The following is a 20,343-nucleotide window of genomic DNA, read 5'->3' as shown; positions in this document are numbered from 1 at the left end:
CCTCCAAATGTACACACAGTTACATATGCAGACAACATCACCATTCTATCCACACATGTCAAACCACAACAGGCACAACAACAAGTACAAAAATATCTCCACGACATATACAACTGGACAAAACAGAACCAACTCACACTCAACGCAGACAAAACCACCACCACTCTGTTCACACCGGATCCGGCAGAATACAGCAACAGGCTCACTTTACAAATAGATAACACCACCCTACCCACAGTCCGCGAACCCAAAATACTGGGATTAACATGGGACCCCAAACTCACCTTCTCAAAACACACACAACACACTCTAACCCGCGCCAAGCAATCAAACAAAATACTTAAAGCCTTAACAACCACTCACTGGGGAAAATCCAAAGAAACTATACTCACCACATACAAAGCAACCACACTCACACGCCTCGAATACGCCAACACTATATGGTCACCAACACTATCGGACACAAACAAGACAAAACTCCAGACCACACAGAACACCGCACTCAGAATAGCAACAGGATGCACACAAGACACAAACATACAACACTTGCATGAGGAAACAAAAACTCTCCCACTGAACACCCATCTAAAACTACACGCATCGCAAATCAGACAAAAAGCCCAACACCCAACCCACCCACTACACCCACTCACTCAACAACCACCACCACCCAGACAAAAGAAACAAACAATCTTCCACAACAACAACTACAAACACAACAAAGACACAGCACCACAGGACACCAACAACGACACCATAAAACAGAACATGAAAGACATACACACCCACTTTGTACAAACACACTTGGACACCAGACAACACAACAAAGTAATACATGCACCAGCACCAGAAATAGACCCATCAGAGCAAGACCTACCACACAGAACCAGACAACTCCTAGCACAACTCCGAACCAACAAATCACCAGCCCTCCACTCCTACCTACACAACATTACACCGGACACACACCCAACACCACTCTGTGCGCTATGCGACACGCAAGTGCACGACACACAACACCTGTTCACCTGCACAAACATACCCACCACACTGACTCCGGAGGACCTCTGGCGAAACCCAAGCGGAGTGGCGGCCCTGCTCGCCCGCTGGGCGGAGGAGGGGGGTCTGGGGATCCGGGAGACGGAGTGAGGGCCCGGTCCCCCAATGTCGGGGCACGGGTGGGGTCGACAACAACAACAACAACAACATAAAAAAAGACTTCCCCTTTAAATATTCCTGCTGCATAATATATCTCCTTTCCTTTCGTAAAGGATGGTCAGAACCTTTCCTAAGCATTATTAAAATTTAGACGATCTTTGCTCCAGGTGCTACCGGCTCATCTCACTCGGTTAGGATAGGAAAGGAAAGTTCCTATGCCAAAATGATAATCCAAAAAGGGCCCCTGTTGGTGGATAATCAGGCCATGGGAGGTGTGAGTAAATTGTGAGGGGGTGTTGGCTGGAGCTAGAAATAATTTTGGTGTCTTGTCCCTGCAGTAGGTTCATTAAAAGAGCAACCAGTGTTTTCACCACCATGGTCGGATCTTACTCTGGAGGGTAACCCATACAGGCAGGTGGCTTGGACAAAATATTTCAACACTGTCAAAGCTGTGTTGTCTGTGCTCCAGTTGAAGGTACGTTATTAGCCTGGAATTCCCATCAATGCCGGCATGTGTCACAAACACCCACCTGTAAAACAAACATGAAAAGAATAATGATTAAATACAAGAAAACAATCAAGTTTCATATCTTGTTTGAAATATCATCTCGGTAGAGAAGGTATTGCTGTGCACTTAAGACTACATGGAGGCAATTTGGAGTTTGTGTAACTTGGATATACAAATGATAAAATTCAATTTAATCTGTGCTGTCCATACAATATGGCTTTCTAATGCTCCCACGAGTACAAATATAAGATGATCCCTTATTACCGAATGAGACGCATATGCCCATCTATGTGCCATAAACTATTGGGGAATGGCACATAGTATGTTCTTCTAGCCACAGTCTGGCTCCATCTCTGGGCTGCAGCAGCTGGCTCAATACGGTTGAGGATTTCTCGAACTCTTTTTCTTTGTACTACAATACCATCAGCACGCAGGTATGCCCTCATCATCTGCAACAGGTTCATAAAACAACACAATAAAGAAAGTACACTTTCACAATGAATATAATGATATATACATGAAGGGACAAGAGTATGTAGCAGAACACTTGCTTCCGAGCCTGATCTGGGAAATTGGCTGTGCAATCTTCTGACATGCTCTTCCAGGTCAACATCATGAATGGGAGTAAATCTATTTCTGGCTGAAATCTGAAAAAACTTCATTTTTTTATGCAGGTATGAAGAGGAACAACACAACATCTCAGTGATGGCTCTCACTATAAAGCCCTGAGTGGGGAGCAGTTCAATTTGATCACTTGTAATGTCAAGTGCTGGTCTTCCTCGTCTACCTAAAGTATGGAAATAAAAGGATTAAGGAATTCAAGCAAACGAATCACTACGTGTTTTTTTATATACTGTATACAGTACAGGCATATAGACACAGATGTACATAAAAGTATATGCAGCTTCAAAACCACGAGCAGCTATTTTCTCTAACCATTTTACTCAAGAAAAAAATAATTCAAACTTATAATTGAATAACTAAAAGATCACTAGTTATTGCTTAAAAGTGTACAGCCATCGCGTTACTTAATAGTCTACTGATTTGCAGGAAAACCACTGGTATAAAACGACATTTGACAGGGTGATAGAAGGTAAGTCACAGCAAGTCGTCAGTAAAACCCGTGTGTAGTTCGAATAAAAATACATACGAAAAACCAATGACAAAAAATGGTAGCCATTTTACCTGTGTGCAAACGATGTGCCACATGGGAACAAACACGTCCACCATTAGGAGTGGGTCCCGCAATGATGACAGATCGGAGATCTATTGGACTTTGAATCAAACTTTGAATAGTATCAGCGCTAAACTGGTCACTAACTCTTCTTAAATTAGCAATTGAAATGTTTATCGCGCGTGCTTCACTTTCACCGGCAGACCCTTGATGACAGGCACTCTCTATTGCCCTGCACCTTCGCCGAATACGTCTCAGGACACTGTCCGCCATTGTTGTTTTAAAAAACTAAGTGGGCACAGAATTTCCAAAATCATGAGCCCTGACTGGTGGGATGACACTATTTTGAAACGTACAGCCAATAGGATACCGTTACATGTTTTCGTAATCATCCTTATTTGCATTTAATGCAAGTACAGTGTAATGTCACTAGCACTACAAGTGGGCACATTTATGGCCTTACATGTTCACTAGTAAGCGTCAAAATCATCTTACCAGTGAACTAGTGGGCACATTTATGGCCTTAAATGTTCAGTAGTAAGCGTCAAAATTATCTTATTATGGATGGATGGATGGATAGTGAACTAGTGAGCGTTTTGTGGCTTACATGTTCACTAGTAAGCGTCAAAATGACCTTACTAGTAAACTAGTGAGCGTTTTGTGGCTTACATGTTCACTAGTAAGCGTCAAAATGATCTTACTAGTGAACTATTGGGCGTTTTGTGGCTTACATGTTCACTAGTAAGCCTCAAAATGATCTTACTAGTGAACTAGTAGGCGATGTGTGGCTTACATGTCAACTAGTAAGCCTCAAAATGAACTTACTAGTGAACTAGTGGGCACATTTATGGCCTTACATGTTCACTAGTAAGCGTCAAAATGATCTTACTAGTGAACTAGTGGGCGTTTTGTGGCTTACATGTTCACTAGTAAGCGTCAAAATGACCTTACTAGTGAACTAGTGGGCGTTTTGTGGCTTACATGTTCACTAGTAAGCGTCAAAATGATCTTACTAGTGAACGAGTGAGCGTTTTGTGGCTGACATGTTCATAAATAAGCGTCAAAATGATCTTACTAGGGAACTAGTGGGCGTTTTGTGGCTTACATGTTCACTAGTAAGCGTCAAAATTACCTTACTAGTGAACCAGTGAGCGTTTTGTGGCTTACATGTTCACTAGTAAGTGTCAAAATGACCTTACTAGTGAACTAGTGAGCGTTTTGTGGCTTACATGTTCACTAGTAAGCGTCAAAATGATCTTACTAGTGAACTAGTGGGCGTTCTGTGGCTTACATGTTCACTAGAAGCCTCAAAATTATCTTACTAGTGAACTAGCGGGCGTTTTGTGGCTTACATGTCAACTAGTAAGCCTCAAAATGATCTTACTAGTGAACTAGTGGGCACATTTATGGCCTTACATGTTCACTAGTAAGCGTCAAAATGACCTTACTAGTGAACTAGTGGGCAATATGGAATAAATACTCAAAGGGCTTGCCAGGCAAGCCCATTGAGTATTTAAAGGGTTCAAAGGGCTTGCCTGGCAAGCCCTTTGAGTATTTATTCATCCGTGATGGTATTGTAGACCAATGAGAGCACGTCCGACAGACACGTGGACTTCGGGCGGCCAATCATGATGCATTTCGAGCCAAGCCCCAACAAAAACGGAGGAGAAAACTTTCAGACGCTTTGAAAGCTTTTGGGGTACATATTACTCTTGTTGTTACACAAAATTTTGTTTTACGATTATTTTAGGCGGTAACGTTATGGTGTAAATGTCAAATACGTGGTCAATTTATCAAGATGAAGCCTGCTTAAAAATTTGCTCCAACAATTTTGGAGATGTGTCTGACTTTGACAGCAATGGCGGCAGTTCAACGCTGACAGTCGCAGTCGGGTGCAGATTTATTTCGGCAGGACTTTCTAAAATCTGCCGTTTGCTCTGACAGTTCTCTGTCTGACAGTCACATTTTGTCTTATTACTCACAAGCTAATTGACATTTAAAAAAAGAGTTCATGTTTGGAACACGATTTTGCTCTTACTGTTTGCTGCCTTAGTTCGTCTGAAATATTCGCTTCCTGCATTACATGAAGTACATTTTTTAATATTCACAAGACTGTAACTGTGCATTATAAATAATGTCACATTTGCACTATGTTTTACTGGATCTACAACTAAACTAGGTCCTCGTTTCTGGGAGAGTCCACAGCACCTCCTGTATCACAACCATTCTGCCGGCACACCTTCAGCAGCACGATGTTTCTAACGGGAGCTGGAGGGTGATCAGCTTCATTGAAGAACAGGAGGAGGAGAGGCACAACGTTTGTCATTTGTGATATGTTTTTAGACTTTTCTCCTAACTAAAAAAACTATGTTTTGTTAATTTCTTGATATAGTTCTTGTATTTAAATATTTTAACAATCAAATATTTTTCAACTGTGTTTTAGATATGAATTGTATGAAATAAATCAGTGAAGCCCCATTCAAATTCTACTCTATCTAATCTGCTCGATCACACTGCTGTCAACCTGCTGTACCTCCAAACTCCTTGGCTTACTCGCAGTTGGAGGGTTCCCCCCGAACGGGGGGACAAATCAAGGAACCAATCCCTGCACCCCGAACGGGGTGCCCTTACGGCCGTTTTTTTTTTCTTTCGGCTAACCGCCCCCTGAACCTGGCAGGGTGGCGGGCGGACCTTTTGCTCCAGGCGGGGGACATAGAGACAAATCCGGGGCCCACACAGACACTCTCACGCACGCAACAAACACACACACAACAAACTACCTGGACATGCGACATTTGCACACAACAGATTACAAGAAGACAGACATCCTTCAGATGCAACCACCACACACCACACTGGGTACACAAACATTGCACAAACATAAACACTAGACAATACAACATAACATGGAAATGCAGACTACATCCCAAAACACCACCACGAACAACAACACCTCGTAGGACACCAACAGGCAGCAGAGCACAAACAGACCAAAACAACACACTCGCCTCACCAACACTACCCTCAAACGCAACACGGACAGACAACTCCAACAGAGATACAACAAACACAAGACCACCCCCCCAAACCTGGACCTGCAATAGCTGCAATAGAATCATCACATGCAGACAAACCTCACTCAGATGCAACTCAACACACCCACACTGGATACACAGACATTGCTCCGGCATCACCACCCGCCAATACACAAACACGTGGACATGCAGAACACACACGCAAACAACAAACACCCCAACACCACAACCCCCGAACAACCCATAAAGAACAACACCCACCAACAAAAACAACAATCACACACTGACCATACTACAAATAAACATCAACGGCATCCAAAACAAGAAAACAGAACTAGAAGAACTCGCCTCACAACAGCACGCAGACATCATCACCATACAAGAAACCAAACTAGAAAAACAACACAACACACCTCGTCTCACCAACTACACCAGCATTAGGAAAGACAGAGAACACAAGGGAGGAGGAGGACTGCTCACATACATTCACAAATCAGTCACATTCACTCCCATGAACATCCCCAACAACATTAACACCAACACTACAGAAATTCAAACCGTAAAGATTCACATAACCAACCACAAAAGACTACACATATGCAACATGTATATACCCCCCAGAGAAACCACCCGACCAGACCACGCCACAGAAGACACAGACATCACCAACACCTTCCAATACATAAACTCGCTGAACAACACCATTCTAACCGCAGACATCAACGCTCACTCAACACAATGGCACTCGCCCTACGACGACCACAGAGGCACCCACATTGCAGACATACTACAAAACTCCCAACAAATCACTCTAAACGCAAACACACCCACCAGAAAACCTACAAACATCAACCAACAACCAACATCACCGGACATCACAACAGCCAGCAACAGCATCACAAACAGAACAACATGGACCACAATACACGCACTCAGTTCAGACCACCTTCCTATCAAAATCACACACAACACGCGTGCTCCTTTCCGCCTACAACAACACCTTCAAACTTACACAAATTACAGGAAAGCAGACTGGGAAGGATACACCTCTGAAATAGAATCAGCACTGGAGAACATAACCATACCTGACAACATCCACACAGCCAACACCATGCTCACAAACCTCATACTTACAGCAGACAAACACCACATACCCCACGGAAAAATAAAAAGCAAATCACTTCTCCTACCACAACACATCAGAACACTCATCAGCCAAAGAAACGACATCAGACAACAAAACCACCAAGACCCACGCATCACAGACCTAAACAAAGAAATAGACACACAAATCCAAAAACACAAACAAGAGCTATGGAAAGAACACTTAACGGATGCATGGAACCACAGACACAAACAACACATACTCTGGAACACAGTAACAAGACTATCAAACAAAGAACAAAAAGCACCAGAAAACACCACAATACAGTTCGGACAACACACGGCAATATCCAACAAACAGAAAGCACGAGCATTCAACAAACAATTCACCAACATAATACAACACAAAACCAACAGAACATACAGACAACTACAACGCAAAATACGAAAACTCAACACCACGCCCATAACCATCACAGAACAACAAGTCAAACAAGCACTACAACGCTCCAAAAGCAACAACTCCACAGGCCCAGACAACATAAACATCAGACATCTGAAACACCTAGGCCCCAAAGCAATAACACTACTCACACACACTTACAACACATCACTCAACACCAACACCATCCCCGCAATATGGAAGACTGCAAAAATAATCCCAATACCAAAACCCAACAAAAACCACGCACTCGGCCCATCTTACAGACCAATAGCACTACTCAGCCCAATAGCCAAAACAATGGAAAAGGTAATACTACCCTTCATTACCAACAACACTCAACTACCCTCTCACCAACACGGCTTCCGAAAACAACACTCCACAACCACAGCACTACACCACATACACAACATCATAGCCACAGGTTTCAATCAACAAAAACCACCACAACGAACAGTTGCCATAGCCCTAGACATGTCCAAAGCCTTTGACACGGTAAACCTACACACACTCACAAACAAACTCAACAACACTAACACCCCAAACATCATCATCAAATACATCTTCAACTACATAAGGGGACGCAGACAATACACTCAATACCGGGGGGAAACATCAGAACATAGAAACACGAAAACGGGGGTACCACAGGGGGGAGTACTTTCACCAACACTATTCAACATATACATGGCAGACTTACCACAACCACCTCCAAATGTACACACAGTTACATATGCAGACGACATCACCATTCTATCCACACATGTCAAACCACAACAGGCACAACAACAAGTACAAAAATATCTCCACGACATATACAACTGGACAAAACAGAACCAACTCACACTCAACGCAGACAAAACCACCACCACTCTGTTCACACCGGATCCGGCAGAATACAGCAACAGGCTCACTTTACAAATAGATAACACCACCCTACCCACAGTCCGCGAACCCAAAATACTGGGATTAACATGGGACCCCAAACTCACCTTCTCAAAACACACACAACACACTCTAACCCGCGCCAAGCAATCAAACAAAATACTTAAAGCCTTAACAACCACTCACTGGGGAAAATCCAAAGAAACTATACTCACCACATACAAAGCAACCACACTCACACGCCTCGAATACGCAAACACTATATGGTCACCAACACTATCGGACACAAACAAGACAAAACTCCAGACCACACGGAACACCGCACTCAGAATAGCAACAGGATGCACACAAGACACAAACATACAACACTTGCATGAGGAAACAAAAACTCTCCCACTGAACACCCATCTAAAACTACACGCATCGCAAATCAGACAAAAAGCCCAACACCCAACCCACCCACTACACCCACTCACTCAACAACCACCACCACCCAGACAAAAGAAACAAACAATCTTCCACAACAACAACTACACACACAACAAAGACACAGCACCACAGGACACCAACAACGACACCATAAAACAGAACATGAAAGACATACACACCCACTTTGTACAAACACACTTGGACACCAGACAACACAACAAAGTAATACATGCACCAGCACCAGAAATAGACCCATCAGAGCAAGACCTACCACACAGAACCAGACAACTCCTAGCACAACTCCGAACCAACAAATCACCAGCCCTCCACTCCTACCTACACAACATTACACCGGACACACACCCAACACCACTCCGTGCGCTATGCGGCACGCAAGTGCACGACACACAACACCTGTTCACCTGCACAAACATACCCACCACACTGACTCCGGAGGACCTCTGGCGAAACCCAAGCGGAGTGGCGGCCCTGCTCGCCCGCTGGGCGGAGGAGGGGGGTCTGGGGATCCGGGAGACGGAGTGAGGGCCCGGTCCCCCAATGTCGGGGCACGGGTGGGGTCGACAACAACAACAACAACAACATAAAAAAAGACTTCCCCTTTAAATATTCCTGCTGCATAATATATCTCCTTTCCTTTCGTAAAGGATGGTCAGAACCTTTCCTAAGCATTATTAAAATTTAGACGATCTTTGCTCCAGGTGCTACCGGCTCATCTCACTCGGTTAGGATAGGAAAGGAAAGTTCCTATGCCAAAATGATAATCCAAAAAGGGCCCCTGTTGGTGGATAATCAGGCCATGGGAGGTGTGAGTAAATTGTGAGGGGGTGTTGGCTGGAGCTAGAAATAATTTTGGTGCCTTGTCCCTGCAGTAGGTTCATTAAAAGAGCAACCAGTGTTTTCACCACCATGGTCGGATCTTACTCTGGAGGGTAACCCATACAGGCAGGTGGCTTGGACAAAATATTTCAACACTGTCAAAGCTGTGTTGTCTGTGCTCCAGTTGAAGGTACGTTATTAGCCTGGAATTCCCATCAATGCCGGCATGTGTCACAAACACCCACCTGTAAAACAAACATGAAAAGAATAATGATTAAATACAAGAAAACAATCAAGTTTCATATCTTGTTTGAAATATCATCTCTGTAGAGAAGGTATTGCTGTGCACTTAAGACTACATGGAGGCAATTTGGAGTTTGTGTAACTTGGATATACAAATGATAAAATTCAATTTAATCTGTGCTGTCCATACAATATGGCTTTCTAATGCTCCCACGAGTACAAATATAAGATGATCCTTATTACCGAATGAGACGCATATGCCCATCTATGTGCCATAAACTATTGGGGAATGGCACATAGTATGTTCTTCTAGCCACAGTCTGGCTCCATCTCTAGGCTGCAGCAGCTGGGTCACTACGGTTGAGGATTTCTCGAACTCTTTTTCTTTGTACTACAATACCATCAGCACGCAGGTATGCCCTCATCATCTGCAACAGGTTCAGAAAACAACACAATAAAGAAAGTACACTTTCACAATGAATATAATGATATATACATGAAGGGACAAGAGTATGTAGCAGAACACTTGCTTTCGAGCCTGATCTGGGAAATTGGCTGTGCAATCTTCTGACATGCTCCTCCAGGTCAACATCATGAATGGGAGTAAATCTATTTCTGGCTGAAATCTGAAAAAACTTCATTTTTTTATGCAGGTATGAAGAGGAACAACACAACATCTCAGTGATGGCTCTCACTGTAAAGCCCTGAGTGGGGAGCAGTTCAATTTGATCCCTTGTAATGTCAAGTGCTGGTCTTCCTCGTCTACCTAAAGTATGGAAATAAAAGGATTAAGGAATTCAAGCAAACGAATCACTACGTGTTTTTTATATACTGTATACAGTACAGGCATATAGACACAGATGTACATAAAAGTATATGCAGCTTCAAAACCACGAGCAGCTATTTTCTCTAACCATTTTACTCAAGAAAAAAATAATTCAAACTTATAATTGAATAACTAAAAGATCACTAGTTATTGCTTAAAAGTGTACAGCCATTGCGTTACTTAATAGTCTACTGATTTGCAGAAAAACCACTGGTATAAAACGACGTTTGACAGGGTGATAGAAGGTAAGTCACAGCAAGTCGTCAGTAAAACCCGTGTGTAGTTCGAATAAAAATACATACGAAAAACCAATGACAAAAAATGGTAGCCATTTTACCTGTGTGCAAACGATGTGCCACATGGGAACAAACACGTCCACCATTAGGAGTGGGTCCCGAAATGATGACAGATCGGAGATCTATTGGACTTTGAATCAAACTTTGAATAGTATCAGCGCTAAACTGGTCACTAACTCTTCTTAAATTAGCAATTGAAATGTTTATCGCGCGTGCTTCACTTTCACCGGCAGACCCTTGATGACAGGCACTCTCTATTGCCCTGCACCTTCGCCGAATACGTCTCAGGACACTGTCCGCCATTGTTGTTTTAAAAAACTAAGTGGGCACAGAATTTCCAAAATCATGAGCCCTGACTGGTGGGATGACACTATTTTGAAACGTACAGCCAATAGGATACCGTTACATGTTTTCGTAATCATCCTTATTTGCATTTAATGCAAGTACAGTGTAATGTCACTAGCACTACAAGTGGGCACATTTATGGCCTTACATGTTCACTAGTAAGCGTCAAAATCATCTTACCAGTGAACTAGTGGGCACATTTATGGCCTTAAATGTTCAGTAGTAAGCGTCAAAATTATCTTATTATGGATGGATGGATGGATAGTGAACTAGTGAGCGTTTTGTGGCTTACATGTTCACTAGTAAGCGTCAAAATGATCTTACTAGTGAACTAGTGGGCACATTTATGGCCTTACATGTTCACTACTAAGCGTCAAAATGATCTTACTAGTGAACTAGTGGGCGTTTTGTGGCTTACATGTTCACTAGTAAGCGTCAAAATGACCTTACTAGTGAACTAGTGGGCGTTTTGTGGCTTACATGTTCACTAGTAAGCGTCAAAATGATCTTACTAGTGAACGAGTGAGCGTTTTGTGGCTGACATGTTCATAAATAAGCGTCAAAATGATCTTACTAGGGAACTAGTGGGCGTTTTGTGGCTTACATGTTCACTAGTAAGTGTCAAAATGACCTTACTAGTGAACTAGTGAGCGTTTTGTGGCTTACATGTTCACTAGTAAGCGTCAAAATGATCTCACTAGTGAACTAGTGGGCGTTCTGTGGCTTACATGTTCACTAGAAGCCTCAAAATTATCTTACTAGTGAACTAGCGGGCGTTTTGTGGCTTACATGTCAACTAGTAAGCCTCAAAATGATCTCACTAGTGAACTAGTGGGCACATTTATGGCCTTACATGTTCACTAGTAAGCGTCAAAATGACCTTACTAGTGAACTAGTGGGCAATATGGAATAAATACTCAAAGGGCTTGCCAGGCAAGCCCATTGAGTATTTAAAGGGTTCAAAGGGCTTGCCTGGCAAGCCCTTTGAGTATTTATTCATCCGTGATGGTATTGTAGACCAATGAGAGCACGTCCGACAGACACGTGGACTTCGGGCGGCCAATCATGATGCATTTCGAGCCAAGCCCCAACAAAAACGGAGGAGAAAACTTTCAGACGCTTTGAAAGCTTTTGGGGTACATATTACTCTTGTTGTTACACAAAATTCTGTTTTACGATTATTTTAGGCGGTAACGTTATGGTGTAAATGTCAAATACGTGGTCAATTTATCAAGATGAAGCCTGCTTAAAAATTTGCTCCAACAATTTTGGAGATGTGTCTGACTTTGACAGCAATGGCGGCAGTTCAACGCTGACAGTCGCAGTCGGGTGCAGATTTATTTCGGCAGGACTTTCTAAAATCTGCCGTTTGCTCTGACAGTTCTCTGTCTGACAGTCACATTTTGTCTTATTACTCACAAGCTAATTGACATTTAAAAAAAGAGTTCATGTTTGGAACACGATTTTGCTCTTACCGTTTGCTGCCTTAGTTCGTCTGAAATATTCGCTTCCTGCATTACATGAAGTACATTTTTTAATATTCACAAGAATGTAACTGTGCATTATAAATAATGTCACATTTGCACTATGTTTTACTGGATCTACAACTAAACTAGGTCCTCGTTTCTGGGAGAGTCCACAGCACCTCCTGTATCACAACCATTCTGCCGGCACACCTTCAGCAGCACGATGTTTCTAACGGGAGCTGGAGGGTGATCAGCTTCATTGAAGAACAGGAGGAGGAGAGGCACAACGTTTGTCATTTGTGATATGTTTTTAGACTTTTCTCCTAACTAAAAAAAACTATGTTTTGTTAATTTCTTGATATAGTTCTTGTATTTAAATATTTTAACAATCAAATATTTTTCAACTGTGTTTTAGATATGAATTGTATGAAATAAATCAGTGAAGCCCCATTCAAATTCTACTCTATCTAATCTGCTCGATCACACTGCTGTCAACCTGCTGTACCTCCAAACTCCTTGGCTTACTCGCAGTTGGAGGGTTCCCCCCGAACGGGGGGACAAATCAAGGAACCAATCCCTGCACCCCGAACGGGGTGCCCTTACGGCCGTTTTTTTTTCTTTTTTCGGCTAACCGCCCCCTGAACCTGGCAGGGTGGCGGGCGGACCTTTTGCTCCAGGCGGGGGACATAGAGACAAATCCTGGGCCCACACAGACACTCTCACGCACGCAACAAACACACACACAACAAACTACCTGGACATGCGACATTTGCACACAACAGATTACAAGAAGACAGACATCCTTCAGATGCAACCACCACACACCACACTGGGTACACAAACATTGCACAAACATAAACACTAGACAATACAACATAACATGGAAATGCAGACTACATCCCAAAACACCACCACGAACAACAACACCTCGTAGGACACCAACAGGCAGCAGAGCACAAACAGACCAAAACAACACACTCGCCTCACCAACACTACCCTCAAACGCAACACGGACAGACAACTCCAACAGAGATACAACAAACACAAGACCACCCCCCCAAACCTGGACCTGCAATAGCTGCAATAGAATCATCACACGCAGACAAACCTCACTCAGATGCAACTCAACACACCCACACTGGATACACAGACATTGCTCCGGCATCACCACCCGCCAATACACAAACACGTGGACATGCAGAACACACACGCAAACAACAAACACCCCAACACCACAACCCCCGAACAACCCACAAAGAACAACACCCACCAACAAAAACAACAAACACACACTGACCATACTACAAATAAACATCAACGGCATCCAAAACAAGAAAACAGAACTAGAAGAACTCGCCTCACAACAGCACGCAGACATCATCACCATACAAGAAACCAAACTAGAAAAACAACACAACACACCTCGTCTCACCAACTACACCAGCATTAGGAAAGACAGAGAACACAAGGGAGGAGGAGGACTGCTCACATACATTCACAAATCAGTCACATTCACTCCCATGAACATCCCCAACAACATTAACACCAACACTACAGAAATTCAAACCGTAAAGATTCACATAACCAACCACAAAGGACTACACATATGCAACATGTATATACCCCCCAGAGATACCACCCGACCAGACCACGCCACAGAAGACACAGACATCACCAACAACTTCCAATACATAAACTCGCTGAACAACACCATTCTAACCGCAGACATCAACGCTCACTCAACACAATGGCACTCTCCCTACGACGACCACAGAGGCACCCTCATTGCAGACATACTACAGAACTCCCAACAAATCACTCTAAACGCAAACACACCTACCAGAAAACCTACAAACATCAACCAACAACCAACATCACCGGACATCACAACAGCCAGCAACAGCATCACAAACAGAACAACATGGACCACAATACACGCACTCAGTTCAGACCACCTTCCTATCAAAATCACACACAACACGCGTGCTCCTTTCCGCCTACAACAACACCTTCAAACTTACACAAATTACAGGAAAGCAGACTGGGAAGGATACACCTCTGAAATAGAATCAGCACTGGAGAACATAACCATACCTGACAACATCCACACAGCCAACACCATGCTCACAAACCTCATACTTACAGCAGACAAACACCACATACCCCACGGAAAAATAAAAAGCAAATCACTTCTCCTACCACAACACATCAGAACACTCATCAGCCAAAGAAACGACATCAGACAACAAAACCACCAAGACCCATGCATCACAGACCTAAACAAAGAAATAGACACACAAATCCAAAAACACAAACAAGAGCTATGGAAAGAACACTTAACGGATGCATGGAACCACAGACACAAACAATACATACTCTGGAACACAGTAACAAGACTATCTAACAAAGAACAAAAAGCACCAGAAAACACCACAATACAGTTCGGACAACACACGGCAATATCCAACAAACAGAAAGCACGAGCATTCAACAAACAATTCACCAACATAATACAACACAAAACCAACAGAACATACAGACAACTACAACGCAAAATACGAAAACTCAACACCACGCCCATAACCATCACAGAACAACAAGTCAAACAAGCACTACAACGCTCCAAAAGCAACAACTCCACAGGCCCAGACAACATAAACATCAGACATCTGAAACACCTAGGCCCCAAAGCAATAACACTACTCACACACACTTACAACACATCACTCAACACCAACACCATCCCCGCAATATGGAAGACTGCAAAAATAATCCCAATACCAAAACCCAACAAAAACCACGCACTCGGCCCATCTTACAGACCAATAGCACTACTCAGCCCAATAGCCAAAACAATGGAAAAGGTAATACTACCCTTCATTACCAACAACACTCAACTACCCTCTCACCAACACGGCTTCCGAAAACAACACTCCACAACCACAGCACTACACCACATACACAACATCATAGCCACAGGTTTCAATCAACAAAAACCACCACAACGAACAGTTGCCATAGCCCTAGACATGTCCAAAGCCTTTGACACGGTAAACCTACACACACTCACAAACAAACTCAACAACACTAACACCCCAAACATCATCATCAAATACATCTTCAACTACATAAGGGGACGCAGACAATACACTCAATACCGGGGGGAAACATCAGAACATAGAAACACGAAAACGGGGGTACCACAGGGGGGAGTACTTTCACCAACACTATTCAACATATACATGGCAGACTTACCACAACCACCTCCAAATGTACACACAGTTACATATGCAGACGACATCACCATTCTATCCACACATGTCAAACCACAACAGGCACAACAACAAGTACAAAAATATCTCCACGACATATACAACTGGACAAAACAGAACCAACTCACACTCAACGCAGACAAAACCACCACCACTCTGTTCACACCGGATCCGGCAGAATACAGCAACAGGCTCACTTTACAAATAGATAACACCACCCTACCCACAGTCCGCGAACCCAAAATACTGGGATTAACATGGGACCCCAAACTCACCTTCTCAAAACACACACAACACACTCTAACCCGCGCCAAGCAATCAAACAAAATACTTAAAGCCTTAACAACCACTCACTGGGGAAAATCCAAAGAAACTATACTCACCACATACAAAGCAACCACACTCACACGCCTCGAATACGCAAACACTATATGGTCACCAACACTATCGGACACAAACAAGACAAAACTCCAGACCACACAGAACACCGCACTCAGAATAGCAACAGGATGCACACAAGACACAAACATACAACACTTGCATGAGGAAACAAAAACTCTCCCACTGAACACCCATCTAAAACTACACGCATCGCAAATCAGACAAAAAGCCCAACACCCACTCACTCAACAACCACCACCACCCAGACAAAAGAAACAATCAATCTTCCACAACAACAACTACACACACAACAAAGACACAGCACCACAGGACACCAACAACGACACCATAAAACAGAACATGAAAGACATACACACCCACTTTGTACAAACACACTTGGACACCAGACAACACAACAAAGTAATACATGCACCAGCACCAGAAATAGACCCATCAGAGCAAGACCTACCACACAGAACCAGACAACTCCTAGCACAACTCCGAACCAACAAATCACCAGCCCTCCACTCCTACCTACACAACATTACACCGGACACACACCCAACACCACTCTGTGCGCTATGCGGCACGCAAGTGCACGACACACAACACCTGTTCACCTGCACAAACATACCCACCACACTGACTCCGGAGGACCTCTGGCGAAACCCAAGCGGAGTGGCGGCCCTGCTCGCCCGCTGGGCGGCGGAGGGGGGTCTGGGGATCCGGGAGACGGAGTGAGGGCCCGGTCCCCCAATGTCGGGGCACGGGTGGGGTCGACAACAACAACAACAACAACATCAACCTGCTGTAAATAATGCCTCCATTCATGATTGTAGAAACCCCAGAACGGTAAACATGTGATTATTTTATTTTAAAATATAAGAAGCCTATGTTTTGCAATTGTGCTCATTTTCATTGTATTGCACGACAAATATAATAGATGAGCCGGTTTGGGGACATCATCAACCAAGCTGCTGCTCCAATTGCAATGCGATATATTGTCCTGCTCTCCTAAATTCGCATCTACACCACAAATTATAACATCCTAACTGATTTAGCAACAACTGAAAATTCACATCATTATTTAGGGAGTTGCATAACTGTTGCATTATATGGTGCCCTATTCATTTTATTTAGTATAGCATACATATATAAAAGTGGAAAGATACTGCAGAGCTGTGCCATTACTCTTTATCTCTGTGTACATAATAAATAAACATCACCTACAGATACATTCGTAAAAATTGCTTGATTCCTTCTGTATACTGTAGATATTACGCAAATGGCGGTAAATAATTGTGAAAGCTCAGAATCAGGTTTTAAAGGGTTAATTCTTTGCTGGGTGGAGCTCTTATCATGGAGCCAATAGGAGGTGTCCTCGGGTGGTGTCCGTCCCTCATTCAGCTCGGGTCCTCCACCAGAGGCCAGGAAGCCCGAGGGCCCAGCGCAGTACCCCCGCCGCTCCCAGCACCGCACACCTCCGGACCGAGATGTCCGACGCTGGTCCCGGGATCTGTCGCAACCACCCATCCAGTCCGGGGGTCACTGCCCCGAGCGCCCCGACCACCACAGGCACGACCGCCACCCCCACCCCCCAGGCCCTCCCCAGCCCCTCCCCGAGCCCCTGGTACCCCCCGAGCCCCCCATGCTCCCCCCTCCCGATGCCTCCACCACCTGGGACCGCCACATCCACCACAACGGCCCTCCTCCGCCCCCCATCCACGACCACGACATCTGGCTGGCTCGCCACCACCATCCCGCCAGTCTGGATCCGGAAGTCCCACAGGATCCCCGCTCCGCCACCCTCCACCACCCTCGGAGGTGCCCCCCACTCCGACCCCGGGGCCCCCAGTCCACACACCGCACAGATGCCTCGGCAGACCACGCCAGCCACCTGGCCATGGCGCTCCACGCAGGCCCCCCCCTGCCAGCATCCCACACCCCGCAGCCACGTGCCGGATCGTCCCAGGCGCCTCCCCGCACAACCCACACCCCGGGTCCTGTCCGGCGCGGCACATCCGGGCCTCGACGGCTCCGGCGCCCAAGGCCCGCTCCTGAGCAGCCAGGATGAGCGCCCCTGCGCTGTCCCCCAGGCCAGTCCCCTCCAGCCACCGATAGGACTTCTTGAGATCAGCCACCTCAGCCACGGTCCGGTGGCACATCCCGCGTAGGGGCCCGCCCCACCACGATGGTCCCCCCCCCAGCGCCCGTCCCTCCGCTCCCCACTTGGGGCAAAAAATGAGCACATAACACCATTCAGTGTGGGTCCTTGGGCAAGAGCCTTCACGGTAATGCGTACCTCATACAATGATGAGACACAATAAAATGAATGACATGACAGCTCAGACGTCGCCCGGCCAAACAAGGTCTGCGTCAGGTGCTGGGGAACCAGAGCACCTTGATGAAAAATGGAGCAGAGATGGGCAAGATGCAATAACATGGCTCTGTTGGAATGCTACTACTCAAGCAAGCCTAGTCAGAGAGGTTACATGGAGAGAATGTGGGCTAAATGGTTACTTCGAAACCCACAGTCACGGGTGGCCACGAAACAACTCGTAACTCAGTGTTCCAACATCCACAAACGGCAACTGCTGTCACAACTTGAGATTGATGAGGTACAACGCCGGTTCCATAGTGAGGGGCCCCAGGCTGCCAGATCAGAGGAGGAGTTCATACCAGAGTGAATGCAGATGATGAGATTGGGAGGCCAGCCCCAATGAATGAAATGCTGAGCGAGGCAGCAACTGACCTGAAAGCTAAGATCATGGCAAGAATGAAAGCTGGGAAACCTAGAATCCGATTACAACGGCTATGTGAAGTACCACCTGAAAGTCTCTTGGAAAGTGTGAATGCAGCACTGAGGGCGATCCTTACCGTAACGATCACGGAAATGAACTGATATACGCTTCAGCATCAGTGATCCTTGAGATGCTTGGCTATAAGAGCAACCATGGAAGCCATGAGATACATTACCGACCATGGAAAAGACGGTTGGAGGCTAAGATCAAGGCGGCTCGGAAAGATGTGAGTCAATTGACTGAGGTCCAGAGAGGTGTGATGAAAAGGCCGATCCTGAGAGGTACATCCAGATGACCATATATGAAGCACTCGAAACAAAGGCTCCAAGCCTTGTCCAGCCGCCTAAAGCGGTACACGAAAGAGAATGAGGCCAGACGAATAAACAGGCTGTTTGCAACACAACCTGCGAAAGTGTACGCTCAGTGGCAGGGTCCTAACAACAGAGCTGATCCAGAGCGAAGCACGGAAGGGCATTGGTAGAGATACCAGGGGAGCCAAACATCAGCTCCTGGTTGACAGAACAGTCGCACAAGACTGCAGGTCCCGATGTACCAACCTGTGCACAGCCTGGATTGATTAAAAGAAAGCCTATGACTCGATGCCACATACATGGATCACTGAATGCTTGGATGTGTATAAGGTGAACAGGACCCTAAGAGCCTTCGTTGCGAACTTGATGAGGATGTGGAAAACCACACTTGAAGCCAATGGCAAGCCACTTACCCAAGTGTCCATCAAATGTGGCATATACCAAGGTGATGCACTCTCCCCACTGCTGTCCTGCATAGGACTGAACCCCCTAAGCCAAGTAATCACCAAGACAGGCCATGGATACCGCCTCAGAAATGGAGCTACGATCAGTCACCTCCTCTACAAGGATGACATGTAGCTGTTTGCTAAGAGCGAAAGGGACATAGACTCCCTGATCCACACAATCAAGATCTACAGCAGCGACATCGGGATGTCATTCGTGCTGGAGAAATGTAGTCGGATGGTGACTAAGAGAGGAAGGGTAGTCCGCACTGAAGGGGTCTCACTCCCTGAAGGAACAATAGCAGACATTGAGGACAGCTACAAGTACCTCGGTATACCACAAGCCAATGGCAACCTCAAAATGGCAACAAGGAAAGCGGCTACGGC

The sequence above is a fragment of the Hippocampus zosterae genome, chromosome 1 (genome assembly GCF_025434085.1).
Source record: "Hippocampus zosterae strain Florida chromosome 1, ASM2543408v3, whole genome shotgun sequence".
In the NCBI taxonomy this organism is placed as follows: Eukaryota; Metazoa; Chordata; class Actinopteri; order Syngnathiformes; family Syngnathidae; genus Hippocampus; species Hippocampus zosterae.
The sequence above is the reverse complement of the archived record's forward strand: the minus strand, read 5'-3'. Positions refer to the sequence as shown.